Here is a 21,152-nt window from a genome sequence, read left to right as displayed (position 1 = left end):
CTTCTCTACAGGGATGCCAAATTTGAGGAAAAGGAAAACAAAGGAGGACAAAAGTAGAGAGGTTTCTAAAGATCCGGCTACTGAAGTTACTGTTAAGAAATGTAAATTTACAAGTGAAAAAATACTCAAAATAGAGCATTGGTAAGTTTTCAAAAGTAATTTATTTAAACTTAAATTTTTTAAAAATAGCATGAAAATATTTGTTAAGCATAAGTTTAAAAAACAAGTTTAATTTAGTTTAAATGTTATCAATTTTTTACTCAGCTAACAGAATTCAAAGTAGTTTTGTTATATGAGACAGAGTGGCCACGCCACTAAACCTTGAATTTTTTTTTTTTTTTTTTTTTTATGGTAAAAAAACATCAGTCTCAAACTCTACCCCTTGCAAAGATAAACGTTTTCTGGGGAAAAGTGAGTGTGTTACATCATATGTAATTTTACCTGCCCCATTAATATTTAACTTTAACTATCCAAAAATAAAATAAACAAAAAACTATCTTTTAAACAAATAAAAAGCCCTTGGTGACACGCCATTTGGAGAACACTCACAAGGCTAAAATCTCAACACTAAAAACCACAAAGTGTGGGAAAATCATGAAGCTCAAATCCCCAAGTAAGTGTTCACCGGCGCTACAACAAAAAAAATCACACCAACAATCCAATCATGTGATCACCGCCACCAAAGTGAACTCACAATCAGCTGTTGAGCAAATGCATAAAACTAGTATTATAATGAATACATTAGCATTAAATAACTATCTTAAAGCTTGATAATTAACTAATTTACTGAAATGGTACTCAGAAAAAAAAAAAATCTAAAAATTAAGCTAAATTAGAAAAAAAATAAAAATAAATATGTAAAAATTAAACAAAAACTATTAAGAAAAATGTAGTTTCTGAAACTTTATTGGTGGAATTAATTTTAGTTAGTCTAATAAAAGTAAGAAAAAAAAAAAAAAAAAGAAAAAAATTATATTTATGCAATAATAATTAATATATACAGCTAACAAATAAATATAACAAAAATATAATAAAAACTGGATAGTAGCAGAAAAAAAAAACAATCACGCACAACCATACAATACCCATCAACAGACCAAAACCAGCCAATCATGATCAGAGTAGACACAAACAAAATTGACCATACGTATAATAAGAGAAACAGATAAAAATAACAACCAAAAGCAATTAATCAAAATCTGCATGCAACACAAAATATTCAACCACAGCACTCTAAACCTACTCAGTATACTGGCTCAACAAGAATTTTTTGTAACTATATTTAAACTGATCTTTTTTTAGGTTTTTAAAAATTTCTGGAACACTAGACCACAACTTAGGGCCCAAATACTTGAAGGAGTTTAGGCCAAGTTGTGTTCTAGGTCTTTCAATAACAAAATTATTATTTTTTGAATGTCTTGTATAGTGTGTATGAACCATACTTACTGGAGTAAAACAACTGTGGTCAACCTCAAATCCTCTCAAAGTATTCAGCATCAACTTACAAACTTGCAAATTAAACACGTCATTAAATTTCAGTATACCAGTTTTTAAAAACAATGAATTTGTAGGAGTCAGTGCAGGTACGCGACAAACATATCTTACAATTCTTTTTTGCATACAAACAATTGGTTTCAAATGACAACTAGCAGCACCACCCCAAACAGATATACAATACAGGATATGAGGATAAAACAAACTATAATACACCATTTTCAAAGTACTCGTATCCAAATAATATCTTAATTTTGACATCATAAAACAACTTCTTGAAAGCTTAGACTTAAGGTACTTTAAATGTGCCTTCCAATTTAAATTATTGTCTAATACCACACCTAAGTATTTAATATTTTCACTCTGCTCAATCACAAAACCATTTACCTTAACACTGAATTCATTCTTTTTTGCAGTTCTATTAAACAGCAAAAACTTAGTCTTTGAATAATTAATAAACAATCTATTTTTACACAGCCATTCATCAATTTTCTTCAACTCCATATTTATAACAACATTAACATGGTCAATATCACAATGTTGATAACTCAGACAAGCATCGTCTGCAAACAATCTCAATTTAATATTTGTAGCTGAAAATATGTCATTTATATATACAAGAAACAACAGTGGACCAAAACAGGAACCCTGAGGTATCCCAACATTCAAAATTTCACGCTCAGAAACAACATTATTTACAACAGTAGACTGACTTCTATCTTTTAAATAACTTTCAATAAAATTTAACATTGAGCATTTTATATTATAACATTTAAGTTTTGATATTAGAATTTTATGGTTAACAGTGTTAAAAGCTTTAGCAAGATCCAAAAAAACAGAACAATTTACCTTTTTTTTTCACCAGCCTCAATTAGTTCCTCAACAATCTGATTTACTGCTAACTCAGTCGTACTATTTTTTCTAAACCCATATTGTTTGCAGTGCAGTAAATTATTTGACAGAAAATAATCACTCAGTCTCTCACACACCAATGACTCAAAAATTTTAGAAAAAGGAGACAAAAGAGAAATAGGTCTATAATTATTTACATTGTTTTTTTTACCATTTTTATAAATCGGCACTACCTCAGCATGTTTAAGAGAATTAGGAAACACACCATACTCAACACAACTATTATACAACATAGAAAGATAGGGAGAAATTATTTTTGCACTAAGCTTCACAAAACGAATACTAGGGACATCTGAACGCACACTCTTGTTAGGGTTCATTGTTTTAATATAATTTTCAATTTCGCTCGCTGATATATTCTTAAAAACAAAACCATTTTTTACAGAACCTATTGAAAACTTATCATAATCACAAGCAACATGTGTTCTTTTTTTTATTAAATCATCAGCAATTGACACAAAATTTTTATTCATAACATTACCAATTTTTTTTGGTTCAACAACAACATTACCATGCACATCAAGCACAACATTGATTTTTGAATGAGAGATAGGTTTAGTAGCAACAATATTGTTAATTATTTTCCACAACTTTTTACTGTTTGTTTTGTTTTTGTTTACAACCTGTTTAAAGTAAAGTATTTTAGATCGTTCAATAACTCGATTCAGAATATTTCTATATTTTTTGAATGTTATTGAAAATTTTTTAGTTTTATCTTTGATGGCAGACTTAAACATTAGATTTTTCTTTTTAATTGAAACAATAATCCCCTTTGAAATCCAAGGTTTAGCTTTTAGTTTTTGATCTTTTTTATTTAAAATTTTAATTGGTGCATGATAAAACACTGTGCTACCAAACACACTCTCAAACTCATTCCAACACTCATTTATATCCTCACCTTTTGTTATACTCATTTTCAATTTACCCAAGTTCCTTCTAAGATCATTTAAAAAAACTCCAACATCAAACTTACTGAAATCTTGAACTGATTTTTGATAACACAATTCATTTTTATTCATTAAACATTTAATTTCACAAACAACAGTCATATGGTCAGATATATCATAATCTACAACATTAACATTTAGCTTCTCACGCCCAAAACTAGAATAAACATGGTCAATTAAAGAACTAGAGGAGCAATCAGAAGAAAGTCTAGTTGGGGAATCAACAAATTGTTTAGCACCAGCACTAGAAACACAATTCAAATAGTCACAAGTACGCTGATCTCTACTAAATAAGTTTATATTTACATCACCACCAATTATAAAATCTCTTTTCTTTTCATTTAATTTATCTAAAACTTTAACAAAATTTTCTTTAAAAGTATTAAATGTAGAGCTTGGGTGTCTGTACACATTACCAAGTATAAGATATTTATTGTTTCCAAGTTTAATAGAGATCCACAAATCATCTACATCACACTGTTTAAATGATATACCTTCTACAACCTCATAAGAGTGACAAGCTCTTACAAAAAATGCAACACCACCAGATTGATTACTATTAGACAGTTTATTTACAAAATCATACCCATGCAGTTTACCCATAAAAGGTCTCAGACTAGTCAACCAAGTTTCACAAACACAGATTATATCAGGTAGATTTTTCACTAAATTCAAAAATTCCTCAATTTTATGTAGATTTGCATTTATGCTTCTAATATTCATGTAAACAACACTAATAGTATTTTCTTTTCCAAAATTCACTTAATTTAAGTCTAAATATTGGTCATCTTTTCTACTAATATTCATCTTAATAGGTTTATTAAAGCAATCATAGTCAAGATCATCAACATTCTGAAATGGAAAAACAGATTTTTCACATAGATCACAATAAAATCTAAAACTATTGCTTTTAAATTGGTACAGAACATTTTTACTAGTTGTACATTTAAAATGACATTTTCTATTACATAAAAAACAAGTTAAACAATTTTCTGAGTCTTTACAAGCTAAACTACATCTATAACAAACAGACATGTTCAAATCACAATCTTTACAAAAAAAAGGTAAATTTGAAAAAAAAAACATGGAAAGTTGTAAACTTTGTAATTTAAAGGAAAAGCCTAGAGTTATTTACAGTTATTTTTTGAAAAGTTATTGAAAATTCTGCAATAATTGACCCAATTTTTTAAACATTAGACAAACATGTGACAAACCGTACAGTCAAAATTTTTACCAATTTATGAAGTTAATTAGTCCACTTAAAAATGTTATCTACATTTTTTTATATTAGAATTATCTTCAAAGACTTCTTTTGCAGTAATAAGCTTTTCATGGGTAAATATTTATTGTAAAATATTAGTTAAAAAAAAAGTAAAATATTAGTTAAAAAAAAAATTGTAGTTATGTAAGCAACCAGTAAATATCTCAATACAATTATAAACCAAATTATATGCTTAATACAAAGGTTCACTCATGCTTTTTTACATTTAATATACTTATTTTATTTAATTTGATATTATACCTCTAATTTTGCAAAAAAAATAATTAATTTTGTTCAAATATTTATTTTAACACAACTTGTTTTTTAAAAAGTGTGTTTATTATTAGTTCAAACTAAAACTTTTACAAATTGTTTTGTTTAAAACTAAAAAATAAAAGTCTTTGATGATAGTTTTAAAAAAAGTTTAGAAAAAAGACTTTAAAATTAACTATCTTGTTTTAAAACACTATATACAAAAAACAAGTTGTATAAAAACTAAAATAAAATATTAAAATTGTTTTTTGATATAATCAGAGATATATTATGAAAGGAAACAAAATTAAATGTAAATAAAATCCAAAACAGTTTAGATAAATTTTTGAATCAAGCGCTTAATAATAGTTTGTAAACGTGCAATTTACTGGTTGCTTACATAATTACAGTTTCAAATAACCTTTGTATAAAGATTAAAGTATTGAATTATATATTAAATAAATATTTACCTAACATATTAAAAGCCAATTGCTGCAAAGTATTAAAACTTGTACTTAAAAAAAATATATCTTATAAAATCAGAAATTCTTAAAGGAACTAGATAAACTGAAAAAAAAACAGAAAGTTATTTATAATTTTTTTTTTGGGATTAAACACCAGTAAATAGATATATTATCAAGTTTGTAACTAGATTTTACACCAGGTAGGGCTCCCATATTTTATAAGTTTATTCATTGTATAATTAAAGTTTTAAGAAAAAGCACTAAATTTTACTTACAAATAAACTTGTTTATGATAGTATTTTGTGACAATTTTTCCATATTTATAATGTCACAGTTTCAGCCTTGTACATTTACTTAAAATGAGAGTTGATTATATTGTATGATCAAACGTTTACAAAGTATGAAAATTGTTGTTACAAATTTAACACAGTTAAAAAAATTTTTTAATTACAGAAATTATAAGTAAATATTTTAATTTTATTTTTACAGAAATATTTAAATAAGGTTATAATTCTTACAGCAAATCTTGACATGTCTATAAAAAAGCAGCAAAATTGGCTGCTGAAGCTGTGCAAGAAATAGACCCAGCAATTGAAGTTTTAATTAACACTACCAAACCAAGAAGCAAGTCCTTTGAGCTTTTTATTGTAAAGCCTGGAGAAAAAGGTAAGTATTGTATATTGGTTTGTTATGATAACCATATTTAATACATTTTTTGAAGTACCCCATTAATTTTAAGTCTGTCTTTGTTGAAATGTATAAAAGTTTTATAGATTTTCTAGAAAGTTTGTTTATGAAAGATTCAAGTTTATTAGGTAAGAACTTATAAAATAGTTTTTTACTCACTGTAATTAATATTAGGGTTGCACATACCCAGGCTACTCCTGACAATAGATGTAGTTTGAAATAAATTAAAATCCAGCCAATTCAGGCTAGTTTGGTTTATCTTAAACTTTAGGTAGTTTTGAGAATTTTTCTAAACTTTTGGTTAGCTTTTTGTCTTCATTTATTTTTTCCTAAAAAATAAATCTTTATTAACTTCTTTTGTTTTTTTAATATATATATATATAGGTATTTAAACTTGATTTTTTTTTCTTTTTTTCCCTCATAATATTAAAAGAAAAATGTTTCATAAACTCAGACCGATTCAGGCTGACTATTTTGCCTCAGAGAATAGCAACCCTATTAATATTAAAAATTAAAGCTATATGAAACTTATAAAATTAAAAGAAAGTGTTTTAAAATTGTTTTAAAATCAAAAAGCTAAAAAAATACAAATTTTCAATTACAATAAAAAAGAAAGTTCTTCAAATCATAGTGGGAAGCTAATCTTGTAGCTAAATTAAAATTTAGAACTTAAGTTGATATATTTATTTTTAAAAATTACATTACTTTATAAAAAAGAGTTTTTACGATCTTTTGTTAGTAATTATAATTATTTTAACTATAACTGTTTTTAATTTTTATAAAGTTCTTTTTTTGTTGGTATTTAGTTTTTGCTTACATTTTTTAAAACTGTTTTAGATAAAGTAAATATAAAATAGTAAATATATCAACATAAGTTTTAATTTAGATGTACTTAGAACAAATAAAGTGACCCAAATGATAATACTTTTCATAAAACTTAACTGAAAGTTTAAAAAAATAAACTAGACGAGATTTGATCATTCTCGCACGTGTTGTATTAACAAACAAGTCTGTTTAAGTGTCATTGATTTTTTCGCTCTAGGTCTAGGTTGATATTTATTAATGAAATAAAAGTTAGACGGTCAGCCGACTTTACATGCTTTTTCGGTTTGTTAAATGAAAATCCTGTTTATAGGCTTTATTTAGAAAGGGTAAATCTAAAAATTATAAAAAATTTTATAAATAAAAAAAAAGTACAGGTTTGACTAATTTTTGTTTTAGTTCCATTATCTAAATAGTTCTGTGTAAGCTGTAGAACAATTTGTGCGAGTTTTTAATCTGAAAATGGAAATAAACTGACTACAAAGTAGTAACAGATTAGTCAACAACTTTACAATGCTTGTACTAGACTTACATCATAGCAGGGTTGCCACTCGGTCAGGAAAAGTCAGGAAATCAGGAAAAGTCAGGAAAAAATTTAAAAAATGACAAAAGTCATGAAAAGTCAGGAAAAAATGGGGGGTTTTGAAAAAAAGTCAGGAAAAGTCAGGAAATTTGATAAAATTATAAAAAAAAGTCAGATTTTTTTAGTTTAAATTTACAAAGTTCTTTCTTTTCCAAAGCCTTCAAATGGTAAAAATTAATTAAAAGTCTATTAAAGTCAGAAAAAAATTCCGAAATTTTCCTAGAAATTTACAAAAATATTTAATATCATAAATAATATCCGTAAAATATCCTTTATAAAACTGCAAAAAATTTCTATTAACATATTAAACAAATACTCTACTTGAACAAGCAGATTTTATAAACTTTTTAGTATTGATGATCTGTAGCAAGGACAATTCCATAGTGAAACTGTGATATATACACAAAAGTTTATCTAGCATAATTTTAGAATCAAGGTTTTAATTGTAAAAGTTCCTTATATGTCGTTTGTTTATCTAGATACATTTATGCTAGGAAATGCTTTAAAAATGTGTCTTTTTTCAGACAAGCTGTGTTTATAAGGTAATAATACAAGTATTTTGCTGATAGAGCTGTTTATTACAAACATCAATCATACACAGATGGTTTAAGTGATGTACTGGAAATTAGATGATAGAATTCGGCAAAAACTGTTGTTTTTAACCTGTATTAAAATTAGATTGAAAGCTTTATATAATTTCAAGTGTTAGATTATGTATTTTAGAATAAGTTTAATTTAAGATTGTTGATTTAAAAAAGTCCGGAAAATTTTGGTAAAATGTCAGGAAAAGTCAGGAAATTTTTCTCAGCTTGATCAGTGGCAACCATGTCATAGCTTATAGACTGTAATATAAAAATCTTTGTATCTGACTATAACATTTGTAAAGGTTTAACTTAAGAAAAACTTTTAAGTTAGGGTTAGAATTATTCTAGCTTTGTAATTAAGAAGAAAATTTAACTTAAATAGAGTTATAAAAGCTTACTTTGAGAACCCTACAAAGCAGAATTAAAAAAAAAATTCAAACAGTTTATTAAATAAGACAATCATTTTAAGAGAAATTTTGAGATGTTTATCTTCACAAAAGAATTTCAACACTCAACAGTTTCTTTGATCTTAAAGTATATTTGTGCAGAATTTAATAGCTCAATAATACAGCTGAAACAAATTACTTTTTTTTTGATTTTGAGTTTTTTGGGTTGGTAATGAGCCCATAGAAAAAGTCGGACATTTTTGATTTTTTTAGTCTGTCTAGCATATCTCAATAAAAAAAAGTTTTACTTTTTTTTCAGTATTTTTCCGTGAATTAATTACAATAGTCTTTGTTTTTGTATAAACTTAATGTTTATTCAAGTTTAATATTTATTATACCATTTTTGGTTTTTCAGTTTTTGTATTTTCTTACTGTTTTCTCACTTCCTCAAAAAAAAATCTAAGTTCACTTATAATCAACAATATTTTTGTTACAAAGTAACAAAAAAAAAATGCCAGATAAATATTTTTTAAATGTTACGGAAACTAAAAAAAAATATTTAGAGATCTTTGTGTGGTTCATAGTTTGTGTAGCATGTTAGAAAAATATTTCAACATTTTTATTAATGTTTAATAATTAACTTGAAATGAAATTAATATTGAAAATATGTTTCTAATAGATACGCATAAACACTAAGTTTTGTTAAAGACAGAAAACTTAAATTTCAATAATTTTTTTTTGTTAAGTTTATTTTGTTTATAAATAAATTATAATTAAAGAAATAAAATAAAACATTACTGTCTGAGTGAGAAATGATTTGATTAGAAATGATCGGGTTTGAAGTTATTGGGTAAGAAATGATCTGGTTAGAAATGATCGGGTTAGAAATGATCTTGTTAGAAATGATCGGGGTATAAATTATTAAGTCAGAAAAGGTCTGATAATACATAATCAGGTTTGAAGTTATCGAGTTGAAAACGATCGGGTTAGGAATGATTGGGTTAGAAGTGATTGGTTAGAAATGACACGGTTACAAAAAACCTTGAATTTAAGATATAAAAAAAAACTGGAAAAAGCTGGAATCTATATCAATTTAAACATGTTGAGTTGTAAAATTTCGGCTTGACACAAAGAATCTATCATATAGACATTTTATTTTCTTATCATCGAAATTTTTTTCGTTAAAATGCACATTTAAAGTAGCTTTACAGTATCTTTTCAATGTTTTTATACTATTTAACACAGTTTCTTACCTTAAACTTAATTTTAAACAGGGTTGCCAAAAAACCTTGAAACCTGGAATTTGACAATTTAGGCTAAAAAACCTGGAATCTTAGAAATTGTGAAAAAAAAAACCTGGAATTTTTAACATGTTAAGTAGTAAAATTTCGATTTGACACATAAAATCTATCATATAGATAAAAAAAAATTGTCATCATCAAAATATATATTTGAATCTCAAAAATAATATATATTTTTTAATGTTGAATAAATACTGTTTAGAAGTTTAGTTCTAAGCAGTATCTATTCCACATTTTTTATTAAACTCATTATGACGTATCCATTATCTACCTTTTATACATGTTATAATTATATTTTATAGCTAAGTTAAACACAGCAGTAGTTGATAAGTGTGTATTAAAAAATATTTTCTACTTAATAAAACAATGCAATGAATTTGTTAACATTTTTTATTAAAATTTTTACCCCAAAAAAGTTATTTAAACTTTTATTGATTTACTGTTATTTTAAAACTTTCTTTTATCTAAAAAAGTGTTGTTTAGCTATCAACAAAGCACATCTTTTTTTGAACATAGTATGTCTTAAAATTAAATATTATTGTTAATATTGATATCACATTTATCTAAAAGTTTTGATAGTAATGTTTGAAATTTTCAAAGTAGTAAGTTTCACTTTGTTTTTTAGATATGTGCTTTTGGACTGGTTTAAAGAAGGGACCACCACGTAGGCTTAAGTTTCCTACTAAAGAACAAGTAGTTGAACTTTTCAACAAAGCTATATTAGATATTCAAAATAAAGAATAGCTTTACGCAAGTACTTCTTTTTTCATATTTTTTTTATGCAAATTCATGACCTGAAAAGTGGAAATGGTATAAAGATCAACACTTTTTGGTGACACACTTGCACTAAACATTTAGATTAAAGAAGTATTGTAATTTTTGTCGGCTTTTAAATATTGTTTTCTTTGTTTAGGCGAAATAAATTTAGTAATATTTTTAAAATATTGTTGTGATTCTGTTTTTAGATAATTTATTTCCTTATAATTACATTTTAATCAAACATTAAATTAACAGATACTAACGATATAAAATTTATGTAAAAATGCAGGGCTACCAAAAAGACCTGAAGTTCGACAATTTAAGCAAAAAAAAAAAACTGGAATTTGAGTAATTTTGAAAAAAGACTGAAGTTTTAAACAATTTTTACACGCACAATAATGAAATTATATTAAGATACCAAAAGTCTATCAGATACAATAGTTTTTGTATCGTATATGACTTAATTTTTTATAAAATACATTTAAAGTAGCTTTACAGTATCTTTTCAATAGTTTTATACTATTAAAGTTAGTTTTTTACCTTGACTTTAGTTTTATTCTAAAAATCAGGGTAGCAAAAAGAACCTGGAGTTTGAGAAATTTTGAAAAGAAAACCTGAAACTTTTAACTATATAACATGTTCATTAGTAAAGTTTCGATTTGACACAAAAAATCTGTCATATAGAATAAAAAAATTTCAATCAAAATTTTTTTTTATCAAAAAACACGTTTAAATTAGCTTTACAGTGCCTTTTTAATGTTTTTATACTATTTTTGACAATTTTTAGCTTAAACTTAACTTTAAACTAAAAATAGACCCAAAAATGTGTATTTCTAAAAACCTGGAGAAAATCTTAAAAAAACATTTGCAACTATGTATATAATTTATTATGATATATAATTGTATAATAAGTATAATAATAGTTTTGTTTAATTGAAGCTAAATAGAAAATTATCTTTACCTAATTAGTTAACTTAGCATAAGAATAACTGAATTAATTTATATACAATCCAACAGCTTAATTTGTGAAAGTTTCACAAAACTACTTTCGTCTAAATATATTCATCCTCTGTTATTGATAATCTGATTTGGTCGCTCCGACTAAATCATAAATATTCTGTACATTCGTCAACATAAGTTCAAACATTCGTGAACAAAAGTTTTTTGATTAAAAAACTTTGACTAGGTTTGAATATCTAATAAATACTCTGTGTTGAGGGCATAGGGGTGTCCAACATTTTTTATACTAAATTTAACATTGATTCTTGTATTAAATCTAAAAGTATAAATTATAAGTTATTTTTTATAAAATTAAAAAAGATTAATTAGCTTTAGAGATGTAGATGTTTTTGTAAAAAAACTCATACGTATGGACCACAATTTGTTCATTGTCAACTTTATCAGAAATTAAAAAAAAACACTAAAAATATATCTTCTTCATTTTTTGAGCTAGAGACCTCAGATCTTCAGAAAACGTTCCTTTTATAGTTTAAAAGACTTTGAATGTTACTTTTAATTTGAAAATGTTAGGAAATAAATTTAAGATGAAGAACAAAAAAAAAAGGTGTTTTCTAAATAAAAGTTTTATTTTTCAAAAAAAATAATTTCTACATTTTATAGATTTAAATATTATAAATGAGTTAAAAAATTAAGGAGAATATATGTTTCCAGTTAAATTGTCTTTTATAGCGGTTTTAGTTTAAGCCTTCCGTTAAGAACCTATTGAGCAATTCAAATTTGATGGCTTACATCTCAAAAGTTACTTAAAATTTTTAAATTGTTCAAAATTTCTGATGGCTCAAATAAACCTCTCTAAAATAAGATCATCTTGACCATATTATGCCCTTAAATTCTTCAATACTATCACAAATATGTTTGAAACTGTTGTTTACCCATTGGCTTTTCTTTTTGAAACTTACGCCTATTCTGAAATACTTTACTAAGATGAATTTTAGTATAAAAAACTCTTGGAGGTACTTTTTCCAGCACTAACGAAGATTTTTTTGGTTAGTTGGAAGTATTGGACTGTTTAGGCCTGAAAAGTATTTCAATTAGATACTTTTGAGGCGTAGAATTCTTTATGATGTTGAAAACTGAAGTTGTAAGCCCGAGTGTCGAAGATGTACTACAAAAAGTTTAATTTTTGTAACAGTTATTATAAAAAAGTATATTTGAAAAAATTCATCAGTCTTATTACAGAATTTATACGAGTATAGACAAAATCAGTTGATATTTAACATATCAGTTTAAATACTTAAAAGTTTAACAAAAGTTGGTTTAAGAATTAGTTTTACTTATTGTGTAGATTAAGATTTTTTATAGTAAGCTGAAGTTTCGCAGATATTCAAAATCAGATAGTTGCATTTCTGAACAGATATTCGCTATAAACAAGTTTTCGTGAAAAAATAATGGAGCTTACAATTCTATTTCAATATAGACAAAAAATATCTTAAACGATTCGTCTTGCTTTGTAGATATTACATTTTTGATCTAAATTGAATAAAAACAACAAAAAACTTTTTATTTTGACCTAAAAGTTCAACTAATTTTTTTCTTGTTTATTCTATGTAAAACAATTAAGTTGGAGCTTACAATTCTTATTTAACTTGAGAGAAAAAAATCATAAACGATTTGTCTTGCTTTGTAGACATTACATTTTTGGTTTAAATTAAATAAGAACAACAAAAAACTAATTTTTTTGATATCAAAGTTCAACTATTTTTTTCTTGTTTATTCTTTATAAAACAACTAAGTTTCGTTAAAAGTTAATGGAGCTTACCAGGGACGTAGCTTGGTAGGTTTCTGCAAACCTACAGAAACCCACTTATGTGCGAAAAAACTTGCTACAGCTTGAAAAGACTCTGCTGTCTTAGCTTTTAGTATACATTTATACTTAGTTATGAACTCCTGAGAGATAATTTTGACATATATGTACTCTTTAGCATTTTTAGTGTCGTAAAAATTAAACGAATTAGATACATCCAAATTGTAACATTTAGCGCGTTAAAGCTTTATCGTGTCAAAAAACTGCAATGAAAAATTGGTTCTAATGGAAGCTGTAGCTTCAAAAATCAAAACCATACAATTTTATGTTACAAAAAATTGCATAACTTGTTGTTACTATTGACAACGTTAGATGTTTGATTTTCAAATAAGTATATGTGTTTTTGAGTTGAATTGTGATTTTTTATACTTATTTTTAATGAAGGGTAGGACTTTTTATGGGTAGTTTTAAGTATTGTTATAAAATTGCTACAATTTTGCAAAAAAAAGTACCCAACATTTTGATGATGTCATTAACTTTTCTTTGGGTAGTTTTTAAGGTTAAACTTGGTAAAAAAAATAAAATTGCTGTCTAGGCCTATGATAAATTCAATTTGTTAATTTTTTTAAATATGAAAATAATTGTATCTGAAATAAAATAATACTAAACATTTCACTATGTTAACAAAATTAAGGAAATATAATTTTAACCTTGACATTTTTTGTGTAAGTTACAATTTTAAATTCAACCACAAATTAAGCTATTGACTTTTATGATTTTTCTTTTATAGTTTATTTATGACTTTAAGTTATCATATTTTATCGAAATTTCATTATTTTACATGTAGAAGTAGTTTAAAAATTACAGATTTTTTGGTGATTTTTGTATCAAACACCAGATTTTTTTAATTTCACAAGTTCAAGGTTTTTTCAGTTTTTGTTTAAACTGTCAAGTTCCTGAATTCCAGGTGTTTTGGCAACCCTGCTCAAATTTTAAGGAATTATTCCTTTAAATATTTAAAAAAATTAAAAAAGATGACAATTAAAACCTACTGTACTCTCCTATTTTAATGTTACATATCAAAAACTTGTTTTAGTATAAAAAATCTGTATAAAGATACTTGTAGTTCAGATTAAAATTTATAAAGTGACATCAAATTGTAATAAAGTGATCTACACCCTCCCTGTACCAAAGGTGGCTCGTAAAATTTTTTTGAAACTTCTTTCAATTTTTCAAAATTTAATATATCTTTTTAAATGCAAGTCTTATTTACTTTTCTAGACAAAATAAGTGATCAGAATTTCAAGTCATTCTAGGATTTTATATAACATTCCCAGATTCTCATAAGCATCTAGGTTTGATGGCCACCCTGTTAATTTTATTTCAAACTATAAAAAGGTAGCTTTTATTGAAATACATAACTCATGTATAATTAGTTCAAATTTTTATATGACTTAAATTCATCAATAAACTGTAAAAGAAAAATTTTAGATATCATTTGTTTAACTTGTGTTTGAATTAAAAATTGTAACTTACACAAAAAATATTTCTATAATTTTGTTAACAAAGGGAAATGTTTAGTATTATTCTACTGTTTTATTTCAGACATAATTATTTTCATATCTAAAAAAATTAAAAAAAGTGAACTTGTCATAGGCCTAGACAGCAATTTTGTTTTGTTTACTAAGTTTAAGCTTCAAAATTACCCCAAAGTAAAGTTAATGACGTCATCAAAATATTTGGTACTTTTTTTTTGCAAATTTGCTGCAATTGAAAGTACCCAATATTTAAAACTACCTATAAAAATTCCTACCGTTTAATGAATGTTTTCTAGGTTTAAACAAGTGGCAAGACATAAAGAGTCATAGGGGGTGTGAAGCAAATTAAATTGCCTTGTATACAGTTATCACTGGTACTTCAACATTCCATTTTTGGTGTATTAACATAACTGCATTTTTTCAGATTTAATTCAATAACATTAGAGATAGTTTAAATTGCTGTGTTCCCGCTAGGACGTTATCACGAGTTATTTCAGATGTTTTAATTTTTGCAGATTCGTAACTTTTTTGAGCTAGCTACGTCCCTGGAGCTTACAATTCTTATTAAACTTAGACAAAAACATCTTAAACGATTCGTCTTGCTTTGTAGATGTTAATTTTTGGTTTAGATTAAATAAAATATTTTTTCTAATTTTAAAATGTTTAAATTTTCTTCTATTAAACAACTAATTTTCTTTTAGCTTACAATTCTTATTCATTTTGATTAAAAAACATCTTAAAATTATTTATGATGCTTTTGGTTTAGATTTAAATATTGCTTAAATATTAGATTATAATAAATATTTAAATGAAACTTAAAGAATTTTATTATTTTAATCAAAAAGATAAGAGTCTTTAAATCTTAACGATACACTTCGTGTTATTTTTTTTATAAAGAATAAACAACAAAAAAATTAGTTGAACTTTGAGGTTAAAAAAAAATAAGTTTTTTGTTGATTTTATTCAATCTAAACCAACAATACAATATCTACAAAGCAAGACGAATCGTTTAAAATTTGTTTTCTCCAAGTTTAATAAGAATTGTAAGCTCCATTAATTTTTTACGAAACTTAGTTGTTTTATATCGAATAAACAACAAATAAATTAGTTGAACTTTGGGGTCAAAAAAAAAGCTTTTTGTTGTTTTTGTTTAATTTAAACCAAAAGTGTAATAACTTTGAGGTCAAAAAAAAAATTTTTGTTGTTTTTATTCAATTTAAATAAAAAATTTAATATCTACAAAGCAAGACGAATCGTTTAAGATGTTTTTTATCTAAATTGAATAAGAACTGTAAGCTCCATTTATTTTTTACGAAAAATTGTTTATAGCGAATATCTGTTCAAAAATGCGAATATCTGATTTTGAATGTCTGCGAAACTTCAGCCTCCCTATTTTTATAATAGCTCACTTAAAAAAACTATAAAAATAATCGCCTCTTTATATTTAATTTTCTGTATAAGTTTTCACCTCCATACTAGTTTTCTAGATAGCCAAACTTATTAATGCCAAATTTGGTAAATCCTAATGTAGATTTTTATGTTATGAATTTCTTTCTAAATAATCATTAATTTTTGGTAGTGAGTTGTGGCAATGTTTGAAAATTTTCTTAACTTGTCAGTACAAATTTTAAAAATTGTGTTACATATGGCCTGCTGACCAGATATAGACTATCAATAGAAATATCTAACCTGCCATGTATTTTTGGCTGTAAATATTTTCTTTAAGTTAATTAAAATTAATAATTTTTGTAATAAGTGCTTGTTAATTCGGTATTAATATAAAGTAGTGCTTATTGAATATTTTTTTGTTACAGTTTTTCTTTGAAAAATACTATTTTTATAGTAAGATTTTTTATATTTATAAATATAAGACTATTTTTGAAAAGGTCCTATTCGCAAAACAAAAACTGATATATATATATGGCCCGCCGACGAAAAACTTTACCAACCTTTAGCTATTTTTTTAATAAATATGAGAATCAGTTTTATTTTGAATAATTATTTAAACTTTAAATTTGTTTTTGAAAAATAAATTGGCATTTTAACTCAAAAATTAGGATTTTATCAATTTTTAAGTCATTTTAAAAATAGATAAAATTTACTAAAAAACCTATTTTCTGGCCAGATCCTTTTTTTTTGATACGGTAGATCACTAGTTTTGGCATATGTTACCAAAAAGTACATCGGTAACCAATTGTTTAAAATGACTAATAGTATTTTTTTGTGTAAAAAAATATTTTTAAATTAAATAACCACACTAAATTTATAACAAAACGTTGCCTAATAAAGAAACAGGTAAACCATCGTAAGTAAACAAGTTCACGGTATAAGGTACTTTTAAAAAACTTACTTGATTTATATTGTAAGCTTACAATTTTTTCTGTATTTTCTCGTTGCTACCGAACAAAAATGTTTGATGGTTAAAACTTTGGTAAACTTATTTATTGCTTTTTGTTGTTCAACCATAGCTGTATCAATAAAAGCATGTTTATTTATGATCTCCTAATAGTTTTGTTTCTGTCCTTACGTGACAAACCAATACTTTTTTATGTAGCAGAGGCAACGCTTGAGGAAGAACGCTGAAGCAGTTATTCCTCATAAAAGAAAAGAAAAAAATTTACAAAATGAATCAGTTTTGTCCTTTAATCTTTTAATTTTCCTGCTAAAATTGTTTCTTTCAATTATTTCTATTTGGTTTTCGAAATTTATGTTCCGAGGGACATAGAAAGCGTACTTTTCCTTATGAAAAAGTATTCTATTCAGAAGATTCTATAAGATTTAAAAACATAAGGAGCTGAGAGAGGTTGCTGCTTCTTAGCACTTAAGTATCTTATTTTCCAGCAGTAACAGATCCGGTCTAATATTGCTTTTTTTTCACTAATATCCGGAATTGGCCAGATCTAAACTTTGAAAAGCGGATTTAGATTTGCCTTTATTCTAACTTTGTGAGTCCGGTAGATCACTAAATAAAACGAATTAATATTAATTAAAAAACGATTAAATATTATTTAAAGTTTCCTGTGAGTAAGCTATTGGGCAGTTATTTCATTATATTCTAATTTTTAAACACTTTTATTAGAAAAAAACGTTGTTTTCTTTAACAACTGGCAAAGAAATTCAAATCATAAGTTTGGCCCGTTACTTTAAAAAAACTTATTTTAGGATATTATTAAGTTTTTAGAAAAGTATTTACTTTTTTTTAAGAAAAGTTTTGTTTTAGATTAAAATAAAGCCTAGATATTATTTTGTACAGTTTATCTTTCTACAAAGACATTTATCTTTACTACAAAGTAATTGTATAAATAATTAACAAAGAAATATGGAATAAAATTAGAATTTATTATAATTTACATGAAAGTTCGTCTCTTTAGACTAAGTTTTATACTAAAAAAACTGCTTTATGCAAAATAATGTGACGATCGAGTACTCATAAGCAGATATATATAAGTTAATGATAAGGCAACTCTTTGAAGCATATAAAAGTTATAACAGTTTATTGTATATAAAGTATCTATAAACTTTTTCAAGAAGAAGACACAATTAAAAGTTTATAATTTAAAGCTACTGAATTATACTGTATATAAAAACAATTATACTTCAAAAGAACCTACAAAGTTTTTATTTTATACTCATATTGTCTGGAGTACTTTCAGAAGCTATTTCAGCAAGAAAAGTTGAATATAAACTGGATGCATTGAGATTAAGACAAAAAATCACAAAAAATAATTGACATACCTAAGGACGATTTGTGATTTAAAATATTAAAATATTTTTATAAAATTATACTGCAAGTGAAGAAATAAATACAGTTATTTGCTGTGTAACTTTGCATGTTTAAATCTCCTTATAATACAAAGACATACGTTAGAAAAAAAAATCTTAACAGCTAACTTAGGCTTTTTTAACTAAACCAATTTTAAATTCAATGTTCAGCTTTAATTGATACAAATTTACTATAAGCTGAAGTTTCACAGATATTTAAAATAAGAAATTCGTGTATTTTGAACACTTATTCGCAAGAAACAACATTTTTGTAAAAAAATAATGAAGCTGTTTAACAAAACTTTGAATTTCAAATTAAAAACACATCTCAAACGATTTGCGTTGCTTTATATGACATTTTTAAAATTAAACAAAAATATCAAAAAGTACTTATAAAACTTTTAAAGTAATAGTATAGATATAAGCTTGATAGTTATGCTTTGATATAATTTTTCTACTTCAAGGAAGTATTTAAGATTGAACTAATTAATAACAAGGTTAGTAGACTTTTTAAATGTATGTTGACAATAGATTACTTTAGTAGTAACTTTAAAGGTAGTTTTAAAACTAAGAAAAAGATTTAATCATCATTGAAATGAACAGCTTTGAATAAAAGCTGTTTGATTTCATAACAGTTTTAATACAATCTTATTATTATAAACTTAAATTAATTTAACTAATTCAAATTCTTTACTGCTCAGAATTATTCAGTACATTTATAGACATAAATAAAGATTAACTCAAAGTTACATATAAATCATAACTTTTAAAACTATTTCAGTTGCCATTATGTGGTTCAACATGATTCTTAATTAATTTGTCTCTTAATCTTTTATTTGTTTTTAAATTTCATTCAGACATCTACTTAACTTAAGCAAATAACTTATAAACTTCAAACGTTAATGAACTCGAATGTACAAATTAAATTTACACAAATAACAATTTGAACAGTTATTTCATTATTCTATTTATGCAAGTAAAAAACAAAGGTGAGCAGAATATTGAAACGAAATTATACAATCAATGAATATTTAGATTAACTAAACATATATGTAACTTATATACGATAAAATTGGTACAAAAATCAGATCTTAATAGTGTTATATTCACACAACAAAATATGGTTTTGTTTAATAAAACGCAGTAGTTCGCATTCAACCAAGACAAACAATAAGTTAATCACCTTCATATGCACTCAGTTGTAATTGATCTAAATATGTATCAGCATCCTTCATGAAAAGTCGAACAGGATTCACATGAAAATCATCCACGATATTCTACACTCCACTTCTTCGGTCGGAATCTAAAAAATTTACAAAGTTAGTGTTCTGACCAGCTATCGAGTTTTTATACATATTGCATGTTTAGTTAAAAACCTGATATTCAATTATTTACCATTTAAAACATTTCGATTATTCATTTATGGTCCTTGTTTAGTAAACTTATAAGTTCTCTTAAATCAAAATGTTCTGCTTGGTGTGAAAGCTTTTTTAATTTTAATGTAAAGTTTTAATACATAGTAGTGCTTCAGAAAAAAAAAATTTAAGTACTCACTGCTTTATGATTTTCAATCTCTAACAATTGAATTTTTGAAAATGCTAGTTTATACTTTATAAAATTTTACTTACTTTCTTTGGCAGTATCAAGAAACTGGAACTCATTGTTATTAAAATTGGTTCGCCTTAGTGCATTATACATTGCAAAACTTCTGAAGCAGTTCACTGCGTCGCCCCTGGTATTGTCGAAGTATACAAAATGATAGTCTATCCTATGTCTTTGATCACTGCGTCCATACATTACAACTCGCATGAACTGCCCATGCCATTCTTGCATTGTATAAAATTCAGTATCTATGTTCCTCTCTGGGTAGGTCAGCTGTAATCAGTGTCCATTTATATTCTTATGAGCGATAAAATTTAAAAAAGGTGTGTTTTTAATACTAAAAAATATACTTCAAAGTCAACTAATGGTATAAAACATCACTTACCATGAATTTGGTGGTCTCCATGTATGCAACTCTTTCTTTTTGTATTGACTCATCTGCAAACATTTCCATTGCCCTCCAAATTCTTTCGTACGAATCGACTTTTTTTTGGTATACCTTTATCGCGATTAAATGCAACATTTTCATTGTTTCATCTTCTACCAATAGTTAACACAATTTTTAATCAAACAAAATACTGTAAGATATGTTTTAAAGTGCAAGCATACACTTTTATAAACTCGATGTCTACTAATTGTTTGTAATTTTATTTTTGTACTTAATAAATTGTTGTGGCACTTATAGTTTCAAAGATTGTATTCATTAATTAATCAAGTTCGAAGTATTAGATAAGTATTATATGTGTTGATTTATTAAAAACTGTAATAATAAAAGAAGTCTTAAAATAAAAAGCATGGTAAAAAAGGATTATTAAACATTTGTTTTAGTCATGAAAACAGTTGTATTTAATTAAGGTTTTAATCGTTCTAAACACAGTAAATACAATTTAATTTATTGAAAGTTAGTCAGTAATTTAAGTTTTTTGCTATAAGAAAAGTGTAAAGCTTTTAATATAACAAATGTTTTTAATTGATAGATACTACTTTAATAGCTGAGATATGTAAAAAGGTGTTAGTTATATTGTTGTTCTTTA

General features: G+C 25.4%; 1 long non-coding RNA gene across 1 annotated transcript; it reads left to right on the top strand.

Moving 5' to 3' along the window:
* Window positions 1-10,591, top strand: LOC145835142 (uncharacterized). The gene is made up of 3 exons (XR_014369833.1): window positions 1-141; window positions 5,851-5,996; window positions 10,319-10,591. It is a non-coding gene; the product is annotated as an uncharacterized LOC145835142 (long non-coding RNA).
* Window positions 10,592-21,152: the final 10,561 nt, after the last annotated feature.

Source organism: Thalia democratica, chromosome 4 (genome assembly GCF_965202585.1).
Source record: "Thalia democratica chromosome 4, ktThaDemo2.hap1.1, whole genome shotgun sequence".
NCBI classification, from domain to species: domain Eukaryota; kingdom Metazoa; phylum Chordata; class Thaliacea; order Salpida; family Salpidae; genus Thalia; species Thalia democratica.
This window is presented reverse-complemented; position numbering and strand designations above follow the sequence as displayed.